Source organism: Palaemon carinicauda, chromosome 6 (genome assembly GCF_036898095.1).
Source record: "Palaemon carinicauda isolate YSFRI2023 chromosome 6, ASM3689809v2, whole genome shotgun sequence".
NCBI classification, from domain to species: Eukaryota; Metazoa; Arthropoda; class Malacostraca; order Decapoda; family Palaemonidae; genus Palaemon; species Palaemon carinicauda.
In genome coordinates this window covers 127,790,715-127,800,894 of record NC_090730.1, presented here as the reverse complement: position 1 = coordinate 127,800,894, position 10,180 = coordinate 127,790,715, and the positions used below count along the sequence as shown (strand labels likewise).

The window sequence follows — 10,180 nt, the reverse complement described above, 5'->3', positions numbered from 1 at the left end:
GAAATATAGTTTGGATATCTTGGCCCTAAGTGAAGCACGATGTAAGGGGATTGGTAAGGAAACTTTAGACAAAGGAAATATATATATATATATATATATATATATATATATATATATATATATATATATATATATATATATATATATATATATACAGTATATATATATATATATATATATATATATATATATATATATATATATATATATATATATATATATATACATATATATATACTCAGGAAGATAAACTGGATCTGGAAGAGAAGGGGTAGGAATGATAATGACGCCTAGAGCAGAAAAGGCATTAACCGAGTGGAGAGCTGTAAATAGTAAATTGTTACTAGCCAAGTTCAAATCAAAGCAGTGCAATATGAGTATTATAGTTTGCTATGCCCCAACAAACGATTCCCCTGAAGAAAGGAAAGATGAATACTATGAAGAATGCAGAGGATAATAGATGAGATCTCAGAGAGAGATATGAAAATTGTGATTGGCGACTTCAATGCCAAAGTTAGAAGAAATAATCAAGGGATAGAGAATGTGATGGGTGTCGAGGGTCTTGGCGAAGTTGCAAATGAAAATGGAGCACATTTCATAAGTTTCTGTTCAGCAAACAATCTTGTCATTGGAGGTACTCTGTTCCAAAGGAACATCCACAAGTATACATGGACATCACCACGTGGCAATTACAAAAATCACATAGATCCCATTGCCATTAATAAAGAGAGAAGAAGGTCTCTGAGAAGCTATAGAGGTGCAGATATTGGTAGTGATCACCAGCTTTTCATTGCCACACTTAAATTAAAACTGAAAACACCTAACAGAAAGATAGATAGAATACCCAGGTTTGATACAACTAAGCTTCTAGAGGAACAGCACCGAGACACATTTGCAATTGAATGTAGGAATCGGTTTACAGTCTTAGAGACTTTAAGAGACGAAGAACAGACAATTAAAGAAGAATGGTGTCATATTAAGAACATATATCAGTCAGTTGGTAGTGAAGTCTTGGGACAAACAGTTACAAGGAGAAAGCCATGGATATCGAATGATACTTGGGATGCTATAAAAAGGAGACTAAGACAGAAATTGATTGCTGAAAGTTCTCGAGGAAGTAATGAAAATTACAAGGTAGAGCATGCTAAGTATTCCAGTATTGACAGCGAGGTCAAAATGAAAGCCAGGAATGACTGGAGAGAGTATTTAGACAGTAAAGCAGATGAGGCCGAAAAAGCTATGAATTCAGGAAGTGGCTATGGTGTGAGAATTGCTCATATAATTATTAATGAAATCTCGACTGGGGCAAAGAAGAAGAAGCATATACCCATAAAAAGAGAGATGGCTGTTATAGCAACAGAAGATAAAGAAAGAACGTTGGATGGAACACTTTAGTGAGGTTATGAATAATACATAAGATGGGAATAATTTGATTGATATACCTGAAGCTGATGAAGACCTTGATGTACCAATGAATGACTTCAGTGTGTTTGAAGTCGAAGCTATCCTCAAAGTAAAGAGATGGAAAACCCATGGATACGATGGAATAACTGATTGGAATGATTGCAATAATTACAGAGGTATATCACTTACGTCAGTTGTTATGAAAATATATAGTATGCTTATTCTTAAGAGACTGGACAGAAAGATTGATGAAAAGCTGAGAGATGAACAAGCAGGATTTAGAAAAGGTAGAAGTTGCATTGACCAAATTTTCATTTTGAGCAATGTTGTACAGCAATGCATAGAATATAAAAATCCCCTTTTGATGGTATTTGTGGACTATGAAAAAGCCTTTGATAGTGTGCACAGGCCAATTTTGTGGAGAGTCCTGCGTTATTATGGAATTCCTCTTAAATATGTAAATTTGATTTTTATGAGCATAGCAAGTGCAAAGTTAATGTTAATGGAGTCTTATCAAGTGAGTTTCCAGTGAACAGCAGAGTACTCCAAGGGAATGTGGTGTCAACTATGTTGTTTATCCTCCTCATGGACTTTGTAATGTATAGAACAGTCAGAGATGGTGGAGAAGGATTGGACTGGATTGGTGATAGGAATTTAGCAGACCTAGAGTATGTTGATGATGCTTACCTTGTTAGCAGAACACCACAGGATTTGCAATGCTTGCTTACCAGAATGCATGAAATATCACACGAGGTGGGGCTGAAGATAAATAGAAGAAAGACAGAGATGATGAGAATGGAGTATGCAATGGAAGATGAAATATCATTGGAAGGAGAAAGGATTAATCATTCAAGTATTTAGGAACTATGATCTCTAATACAGGCTCTTTAGAATTAGAGTTTAGTGAAAAACTGAAAAAAGCAAATCAGACAATGGCTAGGTTAAGAAAAATTTGGAAATCAAATCACCTGAATTTCATATAAAGATCAGACTATATATTAGTTTAGTGAGATCGGTGCTACTCTGTGAACATGAGTCATGGTATGATAATGAAATAATCTCCAATAGATTTAGTAGATTTGAGAATAAAGCCCTCAGAAGGATATTGGGAGTTAAATGGCAGAACAGGATTAGAAATGAAACTATAAGAGAGATTACTCGAGTACCATATGTTGATGAGATCATGATGAGGGGTAGATTAGTTCACCAAACGTTTAACTGGGGTCCACGAGGCATTAGGATTGGAAAACCCAGGCCTATATGGTTTAAGACTATAAAGCGTGAAGTAGGAGATGATGAATGGAGAAGTATTGAATTAAAAGCTCAAGACAGAGACGACTGGCGAAATCTAACCGAGGCCCTTTGCGTCAATGGGCGTGGGAGAAGATGATGATGAATGATTATCATTTGCAAAGCAGCTAACATCTTGCAAAGATATATGCTGGACCACAACTTCATATTTGATGGAACCTGCCATAAAGGTTGCATCGAGCAGGCCACTCCACCCACTCTTCTTCAGTTTGTGGCCATGCTTGAACGTGGAGGTAACATCATGAGGTTCGGCAATTCAAAGGCAGATATAGCAATGCAAGGTAAAAAGGAGCAGAAACTCATAGACACTCCAAAGCCAGAGAGCAAAGGGATGGTCATCTTCCATGCCTTCACCGGCTGCAACTAGCGCATCAATGACCTTCGATGCTATGATGCAAGGAAACCTAAAATAATTCAATAAGACACTGGCTGCAATGTTGTTTCATAATTCCGTGGCAAAGGGAAGAAGTTTTCTTGGCAAACCAGGGATGTTTGTGATGAGGCTTCCAGTGTCTTCAGCAAACTCAGTCAGTACCCACTGGTAGTGGATGATGAAGACCAGGAGACCTTGGAGAAGTTTTTGGTCATAATGCATGACAAATCTAACAGCTTGAGGTGTTGATGATATGAGGCTGGACATGTTTCGTATTTAGGTTAGTCTAAGACAAAAATATGATTTGCATTCATTACTTTTCAGCATGTTTAGGATGGAGTTATAAAAGAGACCAGAGGCAAGAAAATGGCTGAAAGTAATAAAATGGTTTAACAAGATATTCAGTCATTAATGGTGCGAGGATTGGATGTTATTATAAAATGATACTGTATCTATCAGAGACAGTGAAGAAAAACTGCCGAAGCTAGTAAAAAAGGTTGAAAGTGATTGCATGAGGAGAAAGTCGAGATTAAATGTAAGAGTATGACAATAAAAGGAAAGCAGAAAGGAACAAATGATGTTTATATGGTTAGTGGAAAAATTTAATAGTGATTCATATAGTATGGGAAAATAAATATAAAGGATGGTCATGAAATAAAAGGAGAGGTAACAAAATAGGTGAGGCAAGATGGGAAGCAACTTAAACTATCTGTGATAGCCAAAAAGCGAATGTACAAAGTGATAGCAGAGCTATCTACCTTTTGTGGAGGTGAAGTGTGGATGTTGACTGCAAATGAAAAAAAACTGAAAATGTTAAAATGAAATTTGTGCGTAAAGCACGTGGCGTAAGAAGAATTGATAGAGGCTAAATGTTAGAGATTAGCAGAGTGTGTGGTAGATATTTATGTACATAGCATAATTTGGGCTCTGTGCCTTAGGGCAGCTCGCTGGAGAAGTAGATTTGCAGAACACGGGATACGAGGACGGACACGATGGTGATGAAATGAATGGATCGATTTACACTGACCCCGCAGTTTGGGCGGCGCCTTTTAATTAATCCCTCCGTCTCGGTCGGCCCTTACAAAAGTTTTCTTTTCATATACATTTCCCTCCTGGGTCGGGAGGGGAGCTTTGCTCCTTGATCGTGAGAGAAATGGTAAGAAGTTGATTTTGGTGAAAGGGTGGACCAGACGTAGTTTGTTTATGTAAATTTATATTACTGAAGTGATGGAGGTATGGAGAGAGGATGGTATAGATTAGTTGGATAGATGGTGTAAAAGAAGTATATACAGTACTGGAAAGGAATGGGCTTGGTATCCAGGAAGCGCAAAAATTAATACAAGTTGGGCTGGAATGAAAGTCTGTTTAATGGTTCGACGTGCTGATGAATTAATCTATGCATGAATAAATTTTGGTCGGAGACCGACTCATGAGGATGCTTTATTATAAATCCATTGAACCTCTATTAGTAGGCTGTAGTGGGTTGCACACAAGATGAAAACCAGAGGGCTATGGAGATATCTTTTATAATGACAAAATATTTATAACAAAAATAAGAAGGATTACTATGCCGAAGTACCAATAGTGGTTAGAAAGGAAAAGAAACTATGAGAGAGATTGAATGAAATGTAGGAAATCGCAATAATTTTCATATATGTACCGTCAGATGAAAAAAAAAAAAGAGGTTTGTACGGAAAAAAAAAAATTGTACGGAGAAAAAAAAGGTTTGTGCAGATGAAAATGAAGATTAATAACAAGGGGAAGGAAAATCAAGATCACAAAACAAAGAAGAAAAAGTAACAAAACATTAACTGGGAAGAAAGGTAAATGATTACAATAACAAAATGGTAATTAATGGAATGAACAATTGAAAAAATTAAATTGAAAATAGAAAATAAGACGATGAAAGTACTAAGCTTAAATAAGAGAGAGGAAAATGAGTAGAAAAAAAGTAACAATGGGAAAGAGGGTAAAAAATTAATGTAAAATGGAGAGTGAAAGGATAATAATATCGGTCACGTATGAACAGAATACTAAACAGGAAAATAAATTAATTAAAGGAAGATACTGACAAAATCAAAAAGAGTGTAAGAGGAAGAATACAAAAGGTAAAGTCACTGAAGGAGAGGAAATTAATAATACATGAAATAAAGGTAAGAAACAAAATGTTGACCAACAGGGATGAGTTATTTATTTGAAAAATTCCAAAGAAAAGAGAAAAGTCATATAGAAAGTTTAATCAAATTTATTCGGCGATGAAAAATCAACAGAAAGGATAAAAAATTAATGTATACCAAAGAATCATAACGCAAAAACGTTAAGGAACATCTACAAAAAGAAGGAAAAAGCCAGTTTGGCTAATAAAAGACAAACGGTTCAATATAAAGCAAAATATTATGTAGAAATGCAAAAGGACTTCTCTATCTGTCTATGTAAACCTGGTGTCGCTTTTTAATATAAAATTCTTTTACTTTCAAAAACTTCCCAACGAACTGGGAAGCGTGGGGGGCCAGATGTAAGCATCAGAGTTACCACTCTCCAGGCGGGTCTCCCAGTCAGCTAGCTCTGCCCATCTTTTGCCCCCGAAATAAAAATAAGATAACATCCTATCACTAGGTCCTTCACGAAATTTCCAAAGCACGTGGTACAGAATTTTCCAAAGCATATGTTACTGCTAATTTTTTCCCAAACATGACGCAACACCTCATAAAAAATATAAAAGAACATTACAAAAGTCCTTGTTCCTGTCGTGTAGGATCACATAACACTCTCAAACAGCTTACATAAGAATTTGTTACAAAATTACGTGAAATAAAATGTTGATTCTTAAAAATAACATAAATTTTCTTATATACTAACTTAAATAAAGAATACAATGGAATTAACGACGAAAGTCTAAGTAATTTACATAACACACCTACGTCTACATGAGAGGAGCTAATTTTAAGAGCTGGCTATTCATCTATTCAATCTACAAATAAAATATAAATCACATCATTAATAAACTATGGTATTTACTCTACACTAGATCAGCTTTGTAAGAGTATATATATATATATATATATATATATATATATATATATATATATATATATATATATATATATATATATATATATATATATATATATATATACACACATATATATATATATATATATATATATATATATATATATATATATATATATATATATATATATATATATATATATATATATATATATATATATATATATATATATATATATATATTCGTAATTCCTAAGAATGCACATGCATAATAAATGCATAAATATGATCAGCCATTAGCCTAAAAATATTCCAAGATACAATTTCGAAAATGTGATATCATGCATCAATTCCATTAAAACATCGAAAATCCATTTTGGCCGGAAGAGGTTAAATAGAAAGGTCATTAAAAAGATGAAAAAGGGAAAGAAATATTCGCGCCACTTCTCATATTATTTCAAAATATGAATAATAGCGCGAAAGTGGAATTTCTTCATTGGTGAATTTAGCATCTCTCTCTCTCTCTCTCTCTCTCTCTCTCTCTCTCTCTCTCTCTCTCTCTCTCTCTCTCTCTCTCTCTCTCCAATATATATACATACAGTATATATACATTAATTTATGTATATATGTATACATACATAAATGCATACATACATGCATTCATGTATATATATATATATATATATATATATATATATATATATATATATATATATATATATATATATATATATATATACATATATATATATATACACACACATATATATATATATATATATATATATATATATATATATATATATATATATATACATACATATATATATATATATATATATATATATATATATATATATATATATATATATATATATATATATATATATATATATATACATACATATATATATATATATATATATATATATATATATATATATATATATATATATATATATATATATATATATATATATATATACAACAACAAATGCAGCCGTTTCTAGACATGTCAATTCATGTCTGTGCTTTCACCAGTTTTCCTCACCACTCTGGTGATGGTGGGAAATTTTCGTCTGATCGTTCACAGCAAACCAACCTAATTGTGTGACCACTCCTTGGGATTTTTCCCAAGATCTTGGGATTTCAAGGCTTACCTTGGGAACTTGGGAATTTTTGCTCAAAATGCTCATAATCTTGGGATTTTTCACTAATTTATCCTTGTTAATTTTTTAATATTATAAACCAGAAATTCTACAAACTTCAATAGCATTTGTATGTAAAAACTACCTCAAAGAGAGCTTCTTGTGTCACCCACCTCATGATTCAGTAATATATATATATATATATATATATATATATATATATATATATATATATATATATATATATATATATATATATATATATATATATATATATATATATATATATATATATATATATATGACAGCATGACTGTAAGTTAGGTAACCTAAGCAATTGTGAGACCGTACGGGAATCAGACATGATAAGAACGCATTGTTGACATCGACTCATTTGCTCATGTCCCGCGATTGAACTAAGTTCAGTTACGCGGCGTAACTTGTAAGCTCTCTTACTCGTGTTTGTGCATTGTTGAAAGTAATACGGCCACGCTATTTTGTCTTTCATATAGTGACATTTTTGTTGGGGCTGAATAATTCAACAATGAGTGACTCAGATGATCCTACACCAGGCTGTAGTGGAATTAGTACACCACCGAAAAAAAAAAAAAGGTGAAAACATGGTATCAACAATCTTTCAACCAGGAATGGCTGAAAGATTCACAGTTCAAGGACTGGCTGAAACCAGATGTGAATGATAAATATGCGGCTTATCGCAGTGTTTGTGATACTAAACTAAAAAACTGTAACAAATCCGCGCTTATGCTTCACAAGGCTTCCGCAAAGCACATGAAAAAACTTTAATGTCAAGAAGACTTTTGTGAACATTGAAACCTATTTCAAGAAGACTCAGGTGAGTGACTCTGAAAATGAAGTAGCAAAGGCAGAGCTCATACTTACTGCATATATAGCTGAACATAGTGTTCCCTTCCGACAAGCAGATCATCTAGTGGAAGTTGTAAAGAACATGTTTCCTAAATATGAACCAGCGCAAAACTTGAAATTCAAGAGAACGAAGGCTTCTTATTTGCTGCAAGATGGAATTGCATGTGAGGAGAAAATGCTTGTGGCCAAAATTTGCAGGAATACATATTTTTCTGTGATAATCGATGAGTGCACAGATGTGTCTATCTCGCAAGTTCTTGCTGTGATGGTGAGGTAATTTGTTGAAGATAAACACAAAGTCACAGATTCTTTATTAGGTATGATTGAGGTGGAAAATGCCACCGCTGAAGGGTTATATAAATGCGTGAAGGATCTGTTTCGTGAAAATGATATACCATTATCAAATATAATTGGGTTTGCTAGTGATAATTGTTCAAAGATGCTTGGGGCAAATAAAGGAGTACAGGCTTTGTTGAAGAAAGATGTCCCATCAGTTTTTGTTATGGGTTGTGTGTGTCACTCTTTAGCATTATGCTGTAGTGAGGCATGTAAACATTTACCATCATGGGCAGAATTTTTCGTTAAGGATGTATGTTGTTATTTCTCACGTAGCAGTAAAAGGCAACATGATTTTCAGATATTCCAGGATGTTGTGCATGCACCTAAACATAGAATTCTGAAATTATTTCAAACTTGATGGTTATCAAGGGGGGCAGTTATAGCTCGAATTTTAGAGCAATGAGATGCACTGCTGCTGTTTTTCGAATCAGATTCAAAGACAGATAAAAATTGATGGCGCTACTAACATTTACAAAACAATGGTGACTTCAGGAACTAAGCATTTGTTGGAATTCCTTAACTATGTAATTCCAAAGATAGACAAAATGAATCTTGAATTTCAATCAGAATATTTTAGAATACCAACGCTCTTTAATACCATATCTGATGAATACAGAAGTATATTGGTTATGTTTGTGTCAGATAAAGTAATCAGTTCTGTAAACCTGGCTGACATTAATCCAAAACATAAATCTGTCTACAAGAAAACTTGTGACATTAATCTTGGGGGCAGATGCAAAGCAAGTTTGCTTAAAGACCCACTGAAACACAATGATGAAAGATTTCGCCTTGATTGCCATGCCTTTTTAGTGGAACTATGCTCTCAAATGAGAAAAAGATTCTCATTCCGTAAGGACAGTGTTCTTTCATTAATCAAAATCATTGATCCAAAAGAAGCTCTTTCTCCTGAAAGGGAAGCTGATGCTATAGTGAATTTGAGAATCTGTTTCCCAAACCTCGTAAAGGAAGAGGAACTCGATACTTTAGAAGACCAATGGAGAGATTTATTGTATTCAAAAGACTCATTACAAAACATATGTGAAAATCCAACTTCCTTTTGGGTGGAACTTAAAAGAGTTACTGACGGTAACCTCAAGCCCAAATTTGAGCTGCTTTCTAGATTTATGTGCTGCCTGTTAGCCCTCCTTCACTCTTCTGCATGCGTAGAGAGGGTATTTTCAAAACTTAATGTTATTAAAACAAAACAAACAAACAGACTAAGTGTAACCACAGCATCAAACCGATTGCTTGCAAAGCAAGCAATTTCCCGCCAAGACACACCCTGTTATTTGTGGCAGCCCTCAAAATCTCTCATTAATGATGTAAAAATTGGAAAGTGCCACAAGCGGTATGTGGAAAGAGAAGAGGAGCGACAAAAAGGAGAAATTACAACATTGTATGCTGGTACTGATGAATCGGATAGTGAGACTGAGAGGGAGCAAATATTTCTTCAATAGTAAGGTATGTTCCTTAATGTATTTTATTGAAATTAATTGTATTTTATGAATGTTGGGTTTTTTTATGAATCTTGGGAATTTTTAGGCAGCAATCTTGGGAATTTCCAAAATCTTGAGTGGTCACACTTTAAAACTTTGCTGATCATGGCGACACACAAACCCTTTCAACGAGTTGCGGTACCCCTCCCCCACAAAAAGGATATATATATATATATATATATATATATATATATATATATATATATATATAT

General features: G+C 33.7%; 1 pseudogene; it reads left to right on the top strand.

The window, feature by feature from the left end:
- Positions 1-8,452: 8,452 nt before the first annotated feature.
- Positions 8,453-9,929, top strand: LOC137643227 (SCAN domain-containing protein 3-like; annotated as a pseudogene).
- The last annotated feature ends 251 nt before the right edge of the window (positions 9,930-10,180 follow it).